This window comes from Vespula pensylvanica, chromosome 2, assembly GCF_014466175.1.
Source record: "Vespula pensylvanica isolate Volc-1 chromosome 2, ASM1446617v1, whole genome shotgun sequence".
NCBI lineage: Eukaryota > Metazoa > Arthropoda > Insecta > Hymenoptera > Vespidae > Vespula > Vespula pensylvanica.
This window is the reverse complement of record NC_057686.1, coordinates 3,633,410-3,654,855: the sequence shown is the minus strand read 5'-3', so window position 1 is coordinate 3,654,855 and position 21,446 is coordinate 3,633,410. Positions and strand designations below refer to the sequence as shown.

General features: G+C 38.7%; 1 protein-coding gene across 9 annotated transcripts in view; it reads right to left on the bottom strand.

Annotated features, from left to right (window-relative positions):
• The window catches only part of LOC122627249 (fat-like cadherin-related tumor suppressor homolog), a 290,885-nt gene that overhangs the window by 248,171 nt on the left and 21,268 nt on the right, over positions 1 to 21,446 (bottom strand). Inside the window, exon 3 of one of the 9 annotated variants that reach the window (XM_043808257.1) lies at positions 3,848 to 3,967. The exons of the other annotated variants lie outside the window; for them this stretch is intronic. The gene's annotated coding sequence lies outside the window, so the exon portion shown is untranslated. The remainder of the gene's footprint in view (positions 1 to 3,847; positions 3,968 to 21,446) is intronic. 9 annotated transcript variants of the gene reach the window in all.

Below are 21,446 nucleotides of genomic sequence, written 5' to 3'. Positions count from 1 at the left end.
TGAGTTTCAAAGCGGCAACCTGATATGCAATCGAGAAGTTCAGCTTTAAAACGATTCGAACGTAAAACTTATTTCGAAGAATTCGAATTAAGATTTGAATTGAAATCTCTACGTTCTAGCAGATCGGATCATCCATCTTTATGAAACTAAAAAATAATATGAGTTAGACTTTATCTACTTACAAACAAAATTCAATAAGTTTTGGAAAACGGATAATAAAGATCATACTTATAATATATATTGTATATATTACTTTTATTAGAAAAAAAAAAGAAAAATTACTTACAGAAAAAGAATGTTCCGTACTAATTTTAATCACGCTCCTTCGAATTAACTCGATATTTGGCGAAACATGAAAAGGTCGTTCGAGAGAATCACCTACTCTGTGGAAAATCACCTCTCTCTTTCTCTCTCGATTTTTGTTCTTTTTCAACGGCGGATTATACGGGACAAGATACAGAACGATATTAAAACGTTTGTAGCGGAAGAACATTTGACTACGACGGGGACGAGAAAATTCCATTGCTAGGAATCCGTTGGGTAGTTCGAAGGCGTGTTATAGTATAAAAAAAGAAAACAAAGGCTTGTTACGCCTCAGTATTGTTGCTCGTTGCGCCTTAGAGAAGCCTAAATAGGCCGTATTATAGGCAAGTCGGATACGTGTTAATGATGATATATGTATGTGTCGAGCATACACGCCATTTGGCTTCTATCGTTTCATCAAATTACTCGCCGATTGGATACGGACGATTAGAAAAGCGAAGAAAATTGTCCATATAAATTCTCTTTCACCGCTTTGTTGAACTTCGTATCCTGTCTTGTCACGTGAAGTAAACAATAAAAATTTTTAATCGAAGTTAATAACTCGAGTTAATTTCCCGATCGTGATGGTAATCTTTTAACTAGATAACAAAATTTGCTTTTAATTTAAATCAACCTCTTAGCGATTTACTTATACGTTTCTGAAGTTTAAACAGGACGTGCTATAGATGCGATTGCTTCGCTTTGAAAGTTTAATCGAAAGCCGAAGGGAAGACGTGTCGTTGATAAGAGTTAGAGCGAGAAAGAAATAAATAACAAGAGAAGGAGATATACGAAGAAGGAAAGTAAGAGAAACAGAGAGAGAGAGAAAGAAAGAAAGAAAGAGAGAGAAAGAGAGAGAGAGAAAGAGAACACGATGCAGATGCAGCTCTCGACGCAGTCACGGAAATTAATGGCACGTGCGATAATTCTTCATTGGATTCGAGATAATAATCATGTCGCTCGTACGGCTCACTCGCACACGCCCGACGCACTAATTTTAATTACACCCATGAATAAATGCATTAATATCGTTCGTTGCGCCCACGCTAGCGGTGAATGTATAGATATCTGGCGAGTGAAGCACATGTATATATATTATATCTAGTCATACATATATATATATATATATATATATATATAAACACACACACACATACGTATATACACATTGTAGGCAGATAGGTATACGTATTTGTGTGCGCGCATGTGCATACCTCGCACGAAGACACCTGCACTTTACTCGAGCGTGTGCGCGGACTCGCATTCGAGTCGGTTTGTACGGAGTACGGTTCTAACCAGGATGTGTTACCTAAGGCATTGTCGTGACAAGATAAACGGCTACGTGCAGATGCATCCGCGGAAGGAGGTCATGAAAGGCGGCGTCGGTATAACGCGAGAGTATACGTCAAAGTTTTACGCGCGCTAGACTAAAACGAAAGCTCTTCGTAAATTTCTACGCGTTCGACGCTTATATCAAATCAATGAAATATATCACGTCACTTGATCATTTGCACCGGCTTAGATCGAACGAATGTTATCTTATTTTATGTTTGTTATTTTATCTTATTTTATTTTTTGATCGATGCTACAAAAAAGATATTGCAGTAGTCCCTGCATTATTATCAAAATTAAAGGAAACTGGCGATATATTTTAATATTCGTTCGATCAAGGTCAGTAAGGATATGAAAATGAATGTAGAGGTAACATCATCAATTTTATGAACGATGAATGTTCGAAGCACAAACGGTGTTCGATTTAATACTCTTGAGACGCGATGAATGGCAAGCCAGACGCAACGATGGCGAAAGTGTTTTCCATTGAGAAAACGGAAGGGTGAATGGCCGGCAAGAAGCCAACGAGAAGAGAGAGAGAGAGACAGAGAGAGAGAGAGAGAGAGAACGACACGATCGTACCTCCTTGTACAGCGTATACTCGACGACGACGTCGCTCGAGTGTTATTATGTTTAGGCTAGAAATACCTACACGATAATACACCAGCATGTTTCTTCGCGCGACGAAGCGGTTAAACGTTCGTCGCATTCCCGGAATATCCGTTCATCGTAATAAAGCGAGAGAGAAAGCCGTGTGTTCGTATCGGTGTTTGAGAATAGACAGAAAAAAGGCAAACTTTTAATTAGCGAAGTGCATGGAATGGTTCGTTAACGGACGGTGAATAGTTTTCGCGGAAAATATGTCTACAGAGTAGATACACTCTTACCGTCTCTCTATCTTTGATCGATTATTTCCTAACTATACATATGTACGTGTCTCAACGTTCGAGACACTTCGGTTTACTCTCACTTTTAGAACTAACAAGAATCACTATAGAATCTTTTTTATAAATTTAATTTAATCGCTCAGCTCATTTAATTTTGTTCTATCTTCTCTTTATTTTCGAGACGTTTCTCATTTCTTAATGGATCGATCCGCTTCATAATTTTTTTTTTTTTCTTAACTCGTTGTATAATACTTTGTTAGATAAAACCACGAAAATAATTTCGATAACAAGTAGTCTCAAAAGGCAAACATTCAACTGTTTGCTCATGGGGCTAACACGATCCAAAATCTTCGGGCCGAGAGAAGGAAACGGGTTTGCTGTTCGTACGCGGGAGTAATGTTGGGATCGTGAAGAAGAGGTAGTAACTCTACGGGATTCCATTCTCTTCACGTCTGCGCCGGTCTCACGAGGTGCAAGAAGCAGTCGGCTCGATCTTCGGCCATGAGACGCGCAGGGAAGCATTAATCGATTCCAGAGTCTCGAGAATATCCAGTGTCCCTCACAATCTGAGAGTCTACACTCGGTTAGAGATTCAATGATGTTTTCCAAGAAAGCTTAGTCAGCCGGTAGTGCTTGCACTTCGATATATATACGAGCTTGACCGACCGCGCGTTGAATCGCAAATGAGAAAGTGCGTGCCTCGATTCGCGTATCGTTTGCGCATCTCGAGTTTCCGAAGAAGGAAGGCAACGAACGACAAAACTCGAGGGCGGATTGCGAGGACGCAAGCAATGAAAAGAAAAGAAAAAGAAAGAGAGAAAAAAGAGAGAGAGAGAGAAAGGACGTAGCTTTGCAAAAGAGAGAACGTGTATCTCTTTGTCATTATAATCGCAAATCCGCGAGTTCGCATAAAATGTAGATTAGGATACACGATCGTATTAACATATTTTGTGTTCAGCCAGACGACGGAGACGGTTTCCGCGCGCGCATTCGTCGTACTCCAGACCGGCTTCGAAGATCGTGAGCTTTCTCCTTTGGATGGGCGAACGATTTAAAGAGAAAGTCGTCGTCGTCGTAGAGAAAGGAAAAAGAGCAACGTGGAAAAATAAATCGAACGGAAAAGAACGGTCAAAGATAAATAGACGAAGATATCAGGATGAGCGAATTGATTCTTTCGTAAAGATTTTGCTAATGTTTTCTTATTATATAGAAAATATGATTTTTGTTTTTTTATTTCCTTTTCTCTCTCTTCTTTTTCTTTTTTTTTCTTTCGCTTCTATTTCTATTTTTTTTTTTTTTTTTTTTTTTTTTTCTTTAATACTCACGATTGCGCATAAGCGAAGGACAAGAAAGAAAGTTCGAAGAAAATTTCGAACACGTTGCTAATTGATCGTGATAACGACCGGAGGTTTCGTTAATTTCAACACGTCCTTTGTTAGTCTCACCTGTAACATAAAAAACAACATACATTGATTATTACACGCCTCCTATCGCATCGGAAAGGACGCGAACGACCGTCGAATGCACATCCGTGAATGGAAACGAGAGACTCGTTACGTTTTATGGTCGGTTGCTCGGAGAATGTCGGTCAAAACAGGATCTAGTTTTGTATACCTCTTCCGTTAGTGAATATACGCTCACAAACCACGATATTTCGGTCGATAATGAGCATGCGCGGATACAACGTTTCAAACAAAGCCAATTTTAAATATAAAGAAAAAGATATTTTTACATCCACCTAACAGAAATGCATCAGAAAATTTTGCTTCGTTTCATTTTTCATTTTCTTCGTACTTTCCATTATTATCATTTGTTTTAGAAAAAAGTATTATAGCAACTTAAATCGGACATGCTGATTAGGAGAATTGGATTGTATTAAAAAAGAAAAAAAGAAAAAAAAAAGAAAAGAGAAAAGAGAAAAAATAAAAGAATTGTAAGAAATAATGGTAATAAATGATCTCACTTGGAGCTATGGAGGCATTCCTTTTTCCATAGTATCGTCGAGCCAAAAATGAAATTACACTGCGAAGTATCCTCGCCAATGCTAAATCATGGTGTTATAAAGTCGAGAAAAAGTACTCGCTAAACGTCACGTCCCAACTCGAGAGGTTCGCACCGAGAACGAGCCACGGTAGGAAAGTTAAAGGTACTTTAAGAAATTTTAAACTACATTCGCGAAAGTCAGCGCATAAAGATTCGCCTTCTTAAGATGATAATCTCTGGCTCGTTCATAAGGGATGAAAAAGATAAGGTCGACCCCCTTTTTTGGTTACAGCGATGCTTCATCAAAATAACTCTTGAATGTACCAGCGAGAGAGAGAGAGAGAGAGAGAGAGAGAGAGAGAGAGAGAGAGAGAGAGAGAGAAGTGACGTTCGCACGCATTACGAAGCGATGTTTCGTCGAACTTTTACCATCCACGGAAAGTTGACGGTACCTATCGAGGAAGATTAACCAAAGCGGTTTATCTCGTAATACTCATGGTACGTGGAAGCTCGCTCGTTGGCTCAAAAAGGACCAGAAATAAATTGACGAGAGAGAGAGAGAGAGAGAGAGAGAGAGAGAGAGAGAGTGAAGCTGTTCCGTTTCAAAGTACATTACCATGTGCGATTACTCGTAGAATAGATGGAAATTTTGGTAACTCGGTGACTGGTCTAACTTTCCTATCACTATTACTTTACCCTAAAACTTCTGTATAACGATATTATTAGTTTTTCCATTACTGAAACTAAATATTCAGATCAATCTCCCTTATTTCCAGACGGGAAGAGAAAATGACGTACTCGAGTTTATTTTTACGCGCCATTGTTATCTCTAAACATTTAAGATATTTGAGTGATCGATATTAGCAAATCCAATATGAGTTATATAGACAATATCTTGTAGATTAATGATCACATCTCGATTAAGAACGATCCATCGCTCGTGATCGTATTAAAATCTCTTTTTCTCTCTCTTTTTCTAGCTTTATTTTCAGTCTTTGCTTCGACTTATTCCAAGATCGAAATCAAAGTCCATTTAGCACTTAAAATCGATTCCATTCCTTTCTATCACGAGAAATTGATCCGTGAACGAAACACGAGATAAAATTATTTCTTTTGTAATATTTTTCACCATTGTTATTAACGAGATTTAACGATCTCTGCGTTGTTAACGAATTTTGATGATAAAACGATATTTAAAAATAGGCTAGGTCGATGGTATGTATGGAATGTACATCGAAATAATTATGTTGTTCCGAATGATGTATGCAACGGTTAAAATTGTCGAGACTGACGTGATCACGTCAATTTTCATTTAGGCAGAGAGCAACGTATCCTGCCGCTATGTGTCAGCGAACCGATCAGTCCCGATGACCGATGATGATTCACTTCCATGCTCTACGTGCCATGAGCAAGGTTATTCGCGAGCGAAAAATATTACTCTTGATCCTTACCATGTCAAAAAATTGATCTATGATCGATGCATTAAAGCTTTCGCTCCGTCAGCAACGACCAAACCTGTCCTCTTTTATCGCGTCAGTTTAACTTATTGTTAGATAAATCGTAGCAACAGAAGTTTATAAAAAATATTTATCTAGAATATATTTCGATAAAATTCGATATACGTACGTAGCACCGCACACAAATACTTATACGCAGATATGACATGAGTATTAATTTCTATTAATAACTTTTTCCGAATCTTTCGATATATTATTTAATGATATTTTATGATCTTTTATTTCCGTCAGAAATTGTAATTTCGACGAGACAAGTTAAATAATACTCATTGTCCCTTGAATTTCTTTTTATACGATAGAAAATAATCAGTCTAGGTTCTCTGTTGCAACCATTATCATTAGTGACATCCGTGCGTTACCGCTCGAATTTTTTTCTTCCTCGGTCTTCCACTCTCCTTCCTTTTATTTCCAAGGTTTCAACGAGCAAGTATCCGCAAAGTCGGTAAAAGGTCGTGGGATAACGAAGGGAAGAAGGAACAAAGACAAGTGGCTAGCTTTCGATCACAGTGGCTTTACGTGACCGTTCATTTGCCAAACGTCGATATGTCGAAGATAGGGGTGGGGAGGTAGACTCGTCGATACTTTTATTTCCCATCGAACGATCCAATCCTTTTTCGCATTCTCGTTCGTTCTCATCCTCCTAGCCGGTTTCGAACGGAATCCCGTAATTATTTTCAACCATAAAATGGAATCGAATTGCCGAGAATCGAATCCGTCGGATTTTTCAACGTGGTTAAAGAAGATATTCCACGAAATCGATCGCGTTGTCATTCTCAGCTATGTCCAAGCGATTAATCGCGATCGTTCGAACGAGATCGAGACAGCTTAAACTTAGGTATGACGAGTAAACGTTGAGTAGAATGTGAGCGCGTTTCATGACAATCTTGTCAAACGCAGCTCCCGCTTCGCGTTTATACAGAGGAACGATGTCGTTACCAGGAGAATCGATTTTGATCGGATCGGATCGGATCTAGAGATAGAATTTCAACAACGATGAGTACGTTAAACGAACGTCGATAAAATAATGTCTTCTTCTCGTCGGTCTTACCTTAGTCGCCTAATATTCATTTTTCTTATAGGTCTACGTATTTTCTTCGTGGCCTAAATCTCTCTAATAATCATTCCGGTCTCTCGCTAAAATACTTTGAAAAGGTATATAAAATATAGGTTGTCTGGGTCGAGCAGACTAGCGAGGGCAAAGTTCATTGCTACTATCTCTTCTTTATCGTCTCCTTCTTCCCGGCGATCAGTGGTGATCGATCGACCGTACGATTAAGGCCAAGCGATTACCTCGATCGAGAGTCTAGGTGGCTCGTGACGGGGGCAACCGTTGCATAATTAATGAGACCTCCAAGAAATATTCGAATAACTGTTACACCCACACCGCGGTCAGGAAGACGTGAACTCAACGTGCCTTCGTGGGAGCCAAACGAACGAACGTTAACTTTTCCGTTCGACTTCCTTACGGACTTTGTGTTTCCTTCGAGGAACGTTTCTGGTCTTAAGATAGAAAGAAAAAAGGAAAGGATACTCCGTGACGAAACGATCGATGTAAATATAACCGCTGCATATTTTTAAACTATTAAAGAAAATTCTATCTACATAGGCGCGTACGAACACACACACGCACGCACGTACGTACGCACGCACGCAAGAATCTGACTCGAGCAATTTTGATCCTATATAAGATTAGTTTGATCGATTACTCTAACACGAAGCGCTCAAGGAGCACGATCGAAAGCAACGCATCGACGTATCGTCATGACTCCAGTCAAGTACATACTTCCACGTAGAAGAACCTAAGCTCCTCGAACTTGGCGGTCTTTCGATACTTCCTACGGGCCGTCGACTTGCCAGAGAACGTATTTTACGCGAGGGCTCGCCAACCATCTTTCGTTTTCTCGTTCTCTCTCTCTCTCTTTCTCTCTCTTTCTTCCTCTCACATCACCGACACTTTGCATCGTACATTCTTCGACGTCTCGAGGCGTAAAACGTTACTCTCGACGATCGCGTCAGCAACGATCGTGAACGCCATCGGCAATTACGTTCTCGACCTTCGGCTAAAAATACCTATACCTTCCGTCCTATCGATTATTATTCCGATCGATTCACCGATCGTTTATGTTTCACGCATAATTTTAGATGAAACGATTTTCTAGCGATCCGAGCAACGTCACATTAGAATAACGATAAAGACGTTAAAAATAACCAAGAACGGGCATTGTAAATGATTCGAAATGAAATAAATAAATCGTTCGCGTTCAGTTTCTCACAGGATCGGTTTCGAATTCGTTCTAGATCGTTTCAGCGAAACGAAGTTACCGAGAGAGCGAAGAGTCTTATCGTCGTTCGAGTTGTTAGACTTACTTCACTTTTTTCGTCCTCGAAAGGAAGTCAGAAGGAAAACGCATTAATTGCTACATAAACTGAATAATTAAAGAGAGAGAATAATTGCTAGGATCTGTACCGTTTCTCTTTCTCTCTACAGAGTTATCGTTTGATTTTTCAGACCCTACGAAATTTCGAAATATTCGTATAAAATTGTTGAACTTAATAAAACAGAACTTATTATTATACCGAATAATAAAATTTATCAATTTTTGACAGACGACAAATCAATACGTTTGATCTCGCCTACGTTCTAAATTTTTTTAAACAACTCGATTAAGATACGTGATTCTAAAGGAAAAAAAAAAAAAAGAAAAAAGTAAGGATAGACAAAAATAAGAAAAAAAAAGTAATACCCGCGCAATTCGATTTCCTCCTTAACGCGTCCGATGAAAAACGAATTCCAGTTTCCAAGGCAAGCATCGGCGCTAATTACTATAATTTCACGGTCCAACGATCGATCGTGATTACACCGACCGCGACCGTTCGTTCTTCGAGCGGCGAAATTATGGCGCGACAAATAACGAGCGATCGGTTCTGAAGCGCGTTCGCACGCGATTACACGAAACGAATTTCGATCGTCTCCGTATACATGAATTAATTGCACACCTTTCGTTCGTATTTTTCGAAATTTCGATTTCTATAAAAACGTTCGGTATCTATTCTTAACAAGTTTGGCGCGAAACAACAATCCAATCCTGCTGTATATTGGACGTGGAAAATGGGGAAAAAAATAAAGTGAAATAAAAAAAAAGTAAAAAATAAAAAAATAAAATAATAAAAAAAAATATAAAAAAAGATAAAACCAAGAATTAAATAACAGAAACGCAGCGGGTTCAACTGCGAACGTGGTATACGTCGCGTAACGAGCCAACGTGACTCGTTGTACACACGCTCGCGCACACGCGCAAATGCACTGAATGACGCATATTTTTAATGCAACGAGAAAGACGAGAAAGAGGTAAAACCTTTTTTCTAGAACTTTACGATCCCTACACTCTCACCTATTTAACGTTTAATATCCTTACACTGCAGTAGACTTTTTTATATTAGTTACGCTTCATATTTACCTTCCCCATTTTCTACTTCTCTCTCTCTTTTTCTCTCTCTCTCTCTCTCTCATTCACTCTTTCTTCCTTTCCCTTTTGTCTCCCCCTTCTATTCACCAACACATTGTAAAATTCAGTGATTGCATTTTTAATTATACCGCATCTGTTGCTCCAATTTTACACTATATTTGCTCAAGGTAATTGTAAACGAAAGAACGTGGAGAAAGTTTCGAGTTATACATTTGGGACGAATTAAAAAAAAAGAAAAAAGAAAGAAAGTAATCTTTCGAAGATACATTTATTTCGTACTTTGGATCGAAAATTTATAGTTACGTGAATGCGCGACCAACGAGCGTAACATTCCGAATAATCTAGAAATAAGTGGTTACCCATTTCAAATACGGGTAGTTCCCACTTTACGAATTACCGGTTTCCAGATTTTTTCTTTCTTCCATTTTTATTTTTTTCTAAATGATATCATATGAAACAAATACACGTATAACCTTAACTAAATACCATTAACGTTACCAAAGGGGAAAAAATTAGTTATCACAAACAATAGAGCATTTTATTACATAGCGCATTTGTGGGAAATGTAAATTTTCACTTATCGTATCCTCGTTTTACAAAGGAGAGATTCGAAGGAATTAATTCGTAAAAGTAGGATCAACCTATATTCCAAGGGTGCAGAGGTAGAATCTTACGCAACGCGAAAAGATTTTCGTGTTGGTTCTCTGCATTTGCTGAGGAAAGCACTTTCTGTAAGCCGTGTTAACCCTCTCTCTTTCTTTCTTCTTCTACCCTTTCTCGTGATAGTAAACGCACAACGTACCGCACGATATCGTTCGTATTACTGTCTACGTTAATACTAAACACACACACACATATGTATACAAAGGTATACGCAGAGAGACACGTAATGTAAGAATGTGTGTGAGAATAGAACGTAGGATATCGTTCCTAGCAAGCCACAGAACGCACAGAGGAAAGCAAACGGAGTCAGTCTGCACCGGGCCTCTGTTCGTATGTACTTGCATGCGTTTATAAAGCTCCTTTGTTCATGCACTTATAAGCGCGGGGAGAATACGCGCTTGTGCGCATTATACCGTTTCTTTCTCTCTCTCTCTCTCTCTCTCTTTCTCTTTTGGTCTTTCTCTCGCTCTCGCTCTCTTTACCTCGGTCTCGTCGAATAAAACAACCACGACTCACCTACCGTGAACGGATATATCGCGTAAATCTTGTCGCAGCAGCGTCGCGCTTCAGCGCCTCGAAAAAATCCATTCCATCGTCATGAAATGGAGGAAGCCTAGCCTTCATTGGTATTATTACGATCGGTGATTTAAACTTTAGTTCTCGATCTTTCTCAATCAATCGGAATATCGTTTAAATTAAGATCGAGCGAATGTAAATATTTCTTTGATATATTGAATTTATATATAATATAATTATTGAAAACGAGGGTATAAAGATCTTTTGGAAGAAATAGGTATTTTCTTAAAAATATCTTCCGTCTCCATGTTGTAAAGCCAGAAAGAGCAACGATAGGTATTTTCGTCTCTCTCTCTCTCTCTCTCTCCCTCTCTCTCTCTTTCACCATAACTGAATCGACTCTGCTTTAAAATTCTCGAATGGAGAAACGGTAGCACGAACATCGAAAGCTTCCTCTCCGTGTTTGTTGGACGATAACGTGGAAAGTCGGTATGTCGTTACTTCGTGCAGGCACGCGAGTCACGTATATGTCCATGCGAATACCACGAAGAAGTGATCGGTAAAAAAGGAAGAATGAATGAGAATGGAAAAAGAAATGAAATAAAAGACGTTTCGAAACTTTTCGAATCCATACCAATTCGTCTTAAGGCTTAGAAATAGAGAAAAGGCTTTATTGAAGGGCTAGCTGAAAGTTAAATCGATGCATTTGGTAATACCATCTCGAAGAGATCAAGTTACTTTTCGTGTTTGCTCGAGCGAGCTTCGATCGACCGCTCAAATGGTTTTCGATCGAAGCCCAACCACTTGGGACCAACTACGTCTAGAGAGTGTGCGTCGCGTGCGTGTCGAAATGCGAGCGAGCAACGACGGCTATCAGGTTCATCGACGAGAGCCAAGAACTAAATCTATGTCTCATAAAAAAGGGTCGATGCTTTCTTCCACTTGAGGTGGCATTTGCTCGCTCTATTTTTTTTTCTTCCCTCTCTCTCTCTCTCTCTCTCTCTCTCTCTCTTTCCTTTTTTTTTTACTTTGACGTTTAAAGATTTATTTTTACAGACCTTTTGTCTTCTTAATAGCTTCTTCAAGAATCTACGACCGTAGTACGAACGTTCGTATACATATATCTGTAAGTCTTCATCGGTTCGATTATTTTTCAATGATTCGTATCTCCCGTCATGCTAATACTCCATTAAAAGATTTTAATTGCTATGAACGTTGTATCTTTAACCGAGAAGGCGGAGCAAAAGCAAAGGTTCGCGCGAACAGTCGTCGTTGAAAAACAGTTACGAAAGTTACTCTTACGATTTCCACGACGCAAACTCGGCTCTCGACCTTTATCCGCGTGAAATTCCGAAAGTAAGACCGATTATCCGACTGGCGATTCAAATCCGTAGTCGTAGAGAACACGTCGAGATGATAAATTCACCGGTGAAGAGAATTACGTAATAGAGAAGGAAAATCTCCGTGAGGTACACGATTCCTACGTCTTCCTGGCTGTTGCATAATTTTCTAGTTTAGTACTAACGCGAAGAGTGTTACATTCGATATTGAACGAATTTATTATTATCTTCTGTGTAAAGCTAATTTCATGGAAAAATTATTTCTATATTTTAAATATTTCTCTCTTACGAATATATATATATATATATATATATATATATATATATATATAAATTTTACATAACTGATGACAACAATCTTCGAAATTTCCATATTTTCTATTTGCAAATCGTTTCCTCGCCATTCCAATTCGAGATCTCCGTACATGTGTGCGAATGTAAAACGTATGCCCGGTAGTAAACTTTCGCAAACATCGAGCACGTTCCCCTTTATCACTAGGAACGTCCCAAATGCAAAGCATAAACAGGGATCGTTCGTCTTTACCCTTTTGGGGAGGAGAAAGATCGATGTTGGTGTATTTTGCCGACACCTCGATGGATCGATACGAGGGAAGAAGAGGAAGAGAAAGAGAGGATGAGGCGAGGCATTCATCGTGCACGATCGCGGTCATAGTGCCATGCTCTGGCTTTAGTCGATGCAAATCCACATTTTGACCTGGATAAATGTCGTCCGATACGAGCCAAGTTCCTTCCTTTTACTGAATCATCGGATATCACCTGTATATGTGTATTTTCGAGCATATATATTACATCAAAACTATCAATATCGAAGATATATTATTATTGACAAATTTGGAAAAATTGTTTTGTCCGATAAAATCTATGTTATTTCCTATTAGGAGGATTGATCGTCTCGCCGTCTCGGCGTTGGAATAATTAGGAATAAATAATGAGGTTAGATAAACGTTATGTAATAATGAAAAGCAAAAGTGATCTGTTTTAACGCAACCGAATGTCTCTCCTTCCATTCATCCATCCTCTTTCGCTTTCTCCGTTCCATAGAGGCACATTCCGTCCAAGTACATTGGAAATACGTTCGATATAGTGGGCAGAAACGGTAGAAATTGATGGTGTGCAATACGCTCGCGAGATATAGATATAGATCGCTATAGCCAGAGTAGGAGACCGTGATGAAGCGATCCGATTTAACATGTAATTCCAAACTTGGGAAGTTGCTCCGCATTGCTCTGACAATGAATTATACATTTTAGAAGAGGGTTTGTCCGGTAGACGCTTTGTATCCGATTCGTTTCTTTTCGTCCGTATTAGAATTTTATTTGTGATTTATACCAAAACGCATATCTTTCTTTTTTTTTTTCTTAAGAGACGATTACCACGTTGGAAAAAGCGAAAGTTTTGAAAACAATCCAGACAAATGACATTTGTGAATTCCGTGCCATCGGTTGAATGCAACTTTCCTCTTTACGAAATACTAGCAAAACGTATAAAGTAAAAGGCGCTAAGACCTTTGATTCATAATTAAGTTCGGTGCTCGATCACGGAGGCCTTTGAACATATATAAGAGTATTCTATACCTACGCTAGATCGGTTGCATTATGCGAACCAGTCTTAAAACATACGTAAATCGGTATTACGTGTCTTGCATACGATTCTCTCTAGTTCAGAGAGATAAAGATAGATAGATAGATAAATAGAGAGAGAGAGAGAGAGAGAGAGAGAAAGAGGGGGGGGGAGAGAGAGAGAGGCAGCACACAGAACCCGAGGTTGCACGTATGCCAGGCATTATACCAAATCGTATCTACCTATGGCTCTAATAAAGTGGATCTCCTGTGGTTTATGCGAAGCAGGTTTAGGCGGGTAGGGTTACTTGCTCGCTACCATTCAAGTTCTCTTAATGCTTAGGTTAGAGTAGGATAAAGGGGATGGTAAAACACGCGGTGACCCGCGCGTATTACGTATGTGATGTCAGTATGATTCCGGTGTCCTTCTTCTCCACAGGCAACCCTTCGCTAGTCCTTCGTACAAGTCGAAGTCTCCGTGTGCAGGCTATGTCGACTCGTGGTATAAAAAGAAGACTGCGATACGTCGTAGAAGCTCGTCGACTAGCTCGAACCTATCTCCAGGGGTTCTCTGACCTTTCCTTTTGCAAAGGGTCATAGAGAAGATCCTTAGCTCAGAGAGTCTCTTCTTATTGCTAGGAGGCCTCGTACCCCTGGAGCGAGCACAGGGTGCAACGTGACCAGTGCATTTCCCTCATTTTCTTTTGCACATCCTCGATTTATCTTTTTTTTTATTTTGAACCAACGACATCACTGTTTGTGAAACTCTAAAGGTCGAAGTTCTTTGCTTTTCTTTTGAAAGATTCTATGTAGTTTCTTCCAACACGAATAAGAAATAAGTATCTTTTAATAATCTCCTAAGTATCTTTTTATAAAAACATCCTCGTACGATGAGAAGAATAGTATCGAATGTATGATATATAATAATTATTCATCCGTATCATCTTTTTCAAAAATGATTACATTTCATATGACGAACAAAATAGTATCTCACGAATGTCTCATGAAAACGTATACGAACCGCAAATGGCGATTTCCCGAACGCTTCGACGAATTGCTCATCACATTGGCATTATCATTGTCGTCTCGTCAGAGTGCACCTGGTCGAATTCACTCATCCTTTGGACGTTCCATTTAATTAACGAACAGGGTTCAGAACAAATTTGATAGTTTCCATTCAGCCGGATATTTCGAAATAGAATCTGTTTAAGTAATCGCATTCGAAATTAGGCATCAATGGAAGCGCATGAATTAGAATCAAGTATAATACTTAATGCTCAGCTTATTGTTAGCTCGTATGAAGCATCGAAATATTCACAACGAGAATTTAATGACAATTTTAATATTCGATTAACTATTAGCGGACTATAATTGAAAAATAAATATTATATCACTCTAATTTTTTAATGTAAATTAAATATGAAAAGGAAGACGAAGAAGTTTCTATTTTCGTTGTTACAAAATGTTTCCTCAGTGAAAAATAACAACTTCTAATTTAGAGTTGAGAAATAAGAATATCATTAAGGATAGCACAAAGTAATTGCAGAAAAGGAAGATGAAACTCTCAAGAAAAACATAGTCGATGCTCGATTACTTACATAAGAGTCGTGTTATCTTGACAGTTTACAGCTACTGTCGCGAAAAATCTCATATTACGCAGTCGTCACCACAATTACAAGACGTTATCATCGTCCCCGTTAAATATACAAACAAGAATAGAACGTGTACGTTAACAAGGTACGGTAACCGTATGCTATGGTTTACGAGACGACCAAAATGGATGACCGGACATTCCGCGATTCTGGCATTGTGGTTTCGTTTGCCGGAAACGAGCTTCTGCAGAGAAACGGGAAAACGACTAGCTGAATTCAAGTATGTACACGGAGTTTTAGCTGGTGGTCACTGCGTGTAACGTGTTCTTAACGTATCATAGAACTTCCTTCTTCTATTTCTCTCTCGTTTTTCTTTTTTTCGCTTCACATCCGCGTTTACCTTTGATATTTAAACAATTCGACATAAAACATCCAAACGAAACGTTAACGATGCTTTCAAATGCACTTGCAACTCTCAGAAATTAAAAAGAAAAGAAAAAAGGAAAGAGAAAAAACAAAATTAACATTTAATTTGTAACTCGAGTTAGCTTTCCATTAAAGTTGTAAAAAAAAAAGAAAAAAAAAAGAAAGAAAAAGTAAATTCTTATATAAAATAGTAAGAGAAAGTTTTTGTACGAGCGCCACAACTTTAACTTATAAACATTAAGAAGTAAAGAACATGAAGTAGTTAGATCCTTAATGAGTCAGCCGGCTGTAAATGAACTTCTATGTTTCACTCACCTCATAAATCCTTCTCACGACCTTGATTTTACCGTTTCGACGAATGCACGCGAGTTATTACCGTCAGCGATGAATCCGTCGTCTATTTTCAAGAGCACCGTTTTCTTACTATTAATAGAGACTTACAACCTCGACGACCAAAATACGTGGAGTTCGACAATGTAATTAGACCACGGTGTTCGCCAATTAATCTACAGAAATCAGGGTATTCACGACTGCGGTGTTACGGCATGCGCGCAGTATTGCTCGGCAATATCCTCCTCTACTATTCGATACTAGACAATCCATGGATATAATCGACACGACCGCGCTAATTAACTCCCTTACTTCGACAATACTCTATCGAACTTGACCATTTCTCTTGGGTCTTGTACGCACGATAATCTCGATTATCCTATGAAAGCAAATCACACGGTACATCGTATTTCAGACAGATATAAGTCGTTAACTCTTGTTTGTTTTTTAAAGAACGACAAAAGATATTTCAAAAATCTTCTTCGTACATCGAGAATAGTTTTAGAAATTAAATCAAAATGTCCGATCGAACGACTCAGCAAGTTGCTAAAGATACATCGTCGGTAAACTAATTAAAGATCTACCAGATAGAAATTACGTATCTTCACGAAGGATCGAGATATTGGAAGAAGAGATTCACCGTTGTGAACATTGTGCTGACAGAATTTCGGAGGGAGCGATTCCTTTTTAGACGCTAAGAAATTTGATATTTAGCGGAACATCGTCGACAAAGCTCTACTCCACGATCGTTGACTTTGATAGCTCGAATAGAAAAAGAATGGAGGGAAGGGTGTCCTCTCTCCCTTTTCCTTTCTCTACTAACGTACTTATATTATATACACACACACACACACACACACACGAAAGGAATACATATATAAGATGACGCGTTCCACGAATTCTTTTCCACCTAGTACACAGAATTTCTCGTAAGAGAAAGTAAGAGGGTGAAAGTCTCCCTCTTGGAGACTTCTCGAGTTTCCGAAAGGATCAGGAGGGACAATGAAGCCGACGTATCGCCGAATAGCGTATCCGAAGATTTTGTTAACGACGAAAACTCAGCTTGTTACCGTTTGCTTGTGGTGTAACATGTATTCGCTTTGCAGGATATACATTCATACCATTTAAAGGCATTAACGCTTGAATTACGTATAACTGTGGAAAGAGGAACAGAAGCTGTCTGGTCGGAGACCACGAGAAAAAGAAAGCAAGAGTAGGAGGGAGGAGAATGAAAAGAGGAGGACGAGGAAGAGGAAAAAGAGGAGATGGAAGAGGAAGAGGCAGCTGTTACGTTCCTATTGTATGTCCGTCCGGTGCTCTGCAATTATTTACCGACAGAAACGGTGAGGAATATCTCGCTAAAATAGAAACAGCAAAGACTTCTACATTGGCTTCAGGCACGACGTTCTTCTCTCTAGTGAACCCTACCTGTACGTGCTCGTGCGCGCGCAGTGACTGCACGTCTGTCTCTTCTACGTCTACGAACGTCTGTCCGTGTACGAAGTCTCTCGGCTCCCCTTTGCAATGCAAATTTCGCTACCGACCGCGTAATACGCTTCATTCGTCATTACTATCCGTGACGTCGACTTCGTGACGGTGGCTAATAACTACCAGCTCGTGCGCGGCTACGATGAAAGACGAGTGAAAGCGAAAACCGTCGAATAAAGAAAATAAAGAATTAATATTTTTTTATGATCTCTCTCTCTCTCTCTCTCTCTCTCTCTCTCTCTCTCTCTCTTTCTCTCTCTTTAACTTTCGTACGGTTCTTATTCCTCGTCACGATCGTTACACTTCTTTTATTTCTCTACGTGGAAACGATCATGAAAAATTTTTTTTTAACACTTCTCAGTCAAAGATAGGTACAGAGTCGACCGTTGACACGACCACGTTGATCGATCATGTCGAGCTTTACGTTCGAGATAAATGAGATTTTTATTTACTCGATAGAGACAAGATGCTATTAAGGGGGAACAGGAAAAAGGTGAAATGAATCTTGTCTGACGGGATCGAGTGTTTTCCGTCGTTGAAAAAGAAGAAAAGGAGGAGGAGGAGGAGGATGAAGAATGGATGAGATGAAAGAGGAGAGAAGAGAAAATCGTAGAAAACAACGTCATTCTATTGCTATCTCTGTTTTCCGCTCTCTCAAGAAACGAGAGTACGTAGACGTGAAGCTTTCGCAAGGAACCTCTTCTCTCTCTCTCTCTCTCTCTCTCTCTCTCTCTCTCTCTCTCTCTCTCTCTCTCGTCCGTTCGTTCTCTTATCTCCAAGCTGAAGAATACGTACAGTGAGACTTAATGAGCTCGCAGTAGTTCAACCAGACATTAAATCGGCGTCTGGCTAGCTAACAACTCTTCTCCGGCGTACCTCGAGGACCTTTTTCGACCATGCAGCAAACTAACTTCCTCGGGCGAATATACGAGCCACTTCACCATCACACGAGCTGTCTCGTTACTACCAAACTCCACCCCTTTCTCATTCTTTCCTCCGATGTCATTCTCTAACGATCGCAACGTTACATTCTTTTACGAGAAGCGCTTATCCTTACGGAATAAGCCTTCTCACGCACGATCGTTTAACTTCGAATATATATGTGTATTATACGTTCTTTTAAAATTGTTAACTACCATAGAGATTACTGATATATATTTGACATTTGTTAATATCATTTAAGATTATTAAGAAATTTGTTCAGGAGTAAAATTAGATACAAACAGTATGACTTATTTACCAATTTTTACTCATTTTTTTCTAAGTTTGTTTTGTAAAAAAAAAAAAAAGAAAAAAATAAGAATATCTCGTTAGAAAGTTTTCATCGAATGAGCACATTAATTTATTAAAAATGAGTTAAGTAGGAGATCTATGTAGGAGATTCATAAGTGTATATTGAAAATTCTCGGAATTCATTGTCGGTCGGATGGTAGTTCAGAAGCATGGAGGAGCTGGTCCCTTTTCTTCCAACGTATCTCTAAGTTGATTAGCAACTCGAAGCCATTGTCTAAACTGACCACGCGTAATTTCTTGATGAAGTGTCGGTTTGCCGGCTTCGCTCTGTGGAATCATATTTACCGAGAGAGTTCACGAAGGGAATCAACGGCGGCTTTCAGAACGTACCTACATCCTATGGGTCGCTAGGGTACATGAACATTGTCATTAAACGCCGAGAGAGCGAGTTAGCTAGAGAAGGAAAGGGATGCGTCCGTTCTCTACGAAGAGATTTACTCGATGAGAATTAATCAAAGTGACGATCTAGCTAGAACGGATCTTCTCTCTCTTTCTCCTTCTCTCTGACTATATTAACATTCTCGGACTAAGTTTTAAGTAAATATCCTCGAGATTTCCGTATAGTTCTTTGCCATTCAATGAAATGACTAACCAGAAGAAAGTAAATTTAGACAAATTTCTCCTCGAAGAAATACTTTTAATTCTCTTGTTGCATTGCGTTATCTTTAAAATCCTATTCCTTCGTTCTATTGTTGCGTAGTAACGTGTATAAAAATTAAGCGTTTAGGCGAGATAAGTAACAAAGTGGGATGAAGATAGAATTAGCATGAGATCGAGCTGCATATACGTGTTGTGGTTTTCCGTTAATATTAAATCGATACGTTTGCGTGCAACGTTCCTTGTAAATAAGCCGCAACATCGCCCATTGAATTTTCCTCCGAACAAGTTCGACACGAATCGATTACACGATTCTATCGAAGCAAGAAATCTCTTCCCATTTCTAATACCTAGACATAGTAAGTACTAAAACGTCATCAAATAACACAGCTAAATATTTTTAACTTGAACGTCGAGAAATCCGATGAAATTTATTTGCTTGTAAACTTATCGCTCTGTGCTAAAAATAAACGACTTGATGCATTGTAATAAAAAAGACAATCAGCTGTGAAAGTTTCCTGTATATACCGACTTCGTGTCGGTTGTCTCATTAATAAAATCCAGCAGAAATCAAATTATGTTTTTAAGCGCGATGTTCGACTCTCATTGGTGGTTACCTACACATGTTGTTTAATCCTTATCCTTATTACAGTCTATCCTCCATGTACTCTAACAAGATTGTATCTGTATCGCACAACACTACTTTAGATCCTCGTCTATTTCCGAAAAAGTAACATCGTAAAAAGTCGAATATGAGTCTACATTTATTTTCGAAATATATATATATATATATATATATATATATATATACCTATATTAGATGGTAAGTTCACTCGGATATAATAGAATATAGAACATTCAAGTTATACTTACTTTCCGAGAGAAAAATACGAGCTTTATACTTTGTGTCAAAAAAGTTTATACCAGATATACCGAAAGTTGTTAATAAGCGGCTAGAATAACGGGTAGCGATAAAATTGTGGGGAAAATTGGTAGACCCGCATAATCCCTCGTTTAGACGAAATTGTGATTGGTGTAACTCGAATATCTCTCTCTCTCTCTTTCTCTCTATCTCTCTCTCTCTCTCTCTCTCTCTCTCTCTCTCTCTTGTTTATTACATGCTGGGTAAATAACACAACACATTTTAACGTTGAATTCCAAAATACTTTTCATAGAGATTACGTACATGTATGAACTGACCGATAAAACAAAAGATGCTCTTTTGGGAGCGATAAAGCAACGGACATGCCTGTTATCGAATATATTCTTTCCGTTACAATGGTTCCTCGAATTACACGTACGAGCATCCCCTTGCAATTAGAAATTAATTACAAATTATGAATCTTCGGTGGTTTGTATGGTAACATTCGACGAAACGTTTCAATGTGAAACAATTATAACGTCATTGAAAATTTCTCTCTCTCGATTAAATTCAATGGAAACCATGTAAAGAAGAATTTTAAAGTAGAGAAAAAATATTATATTGTCTCGAGAAGCATTGAAATTTTTACAAATAAGCTTCGTACGAGCATCAGAGTAACACAAGAACGTGTTTGAATAAGAAGAGTGGTTGGGATGGTTTCCAAGTATTTGAGAAACTTGAGGAAATAGCGCGTGTATATATATATATATATATATATATATATAGAGAGAGAGAGAGAGAGAGAGAGAGAGAGAAAGACAGAGAAAAATAAATCCGGAATAATGCAACTCTGGGAGCATGGTAAGCTGTCGTTCAAACCGCCATATAAAATCGATGAAAGAAAATTTACGCGGTGAATATGGATTGACTTGAGGATGAAAAGAAAAGAGCAAGAAGAAAAGAATAACACGACACTCTTCCCTATCTACCTTTTCTTCCATTGCTGAATTTTTACGGATTTTTATGAACTGTCACCGTCCATAAATGACGTAAAGTGATCCCTAAATCGATTCGAATTTGATAAAAACTACGAAATAAGGATATAAAAGGTAGACTAATTTTCACGGATAAAAAGGCATAAACTTTATGAGTTCTCGAGGAGACGAATAAAATAGAATCAGGAGAGGCCGAGAGGAGAGCTAGCTTTTCTCGTAACAGCCATGATGGGGTCTGGAAGAGACGGCACGTCCGACCTAAAAATAAAAGTAGG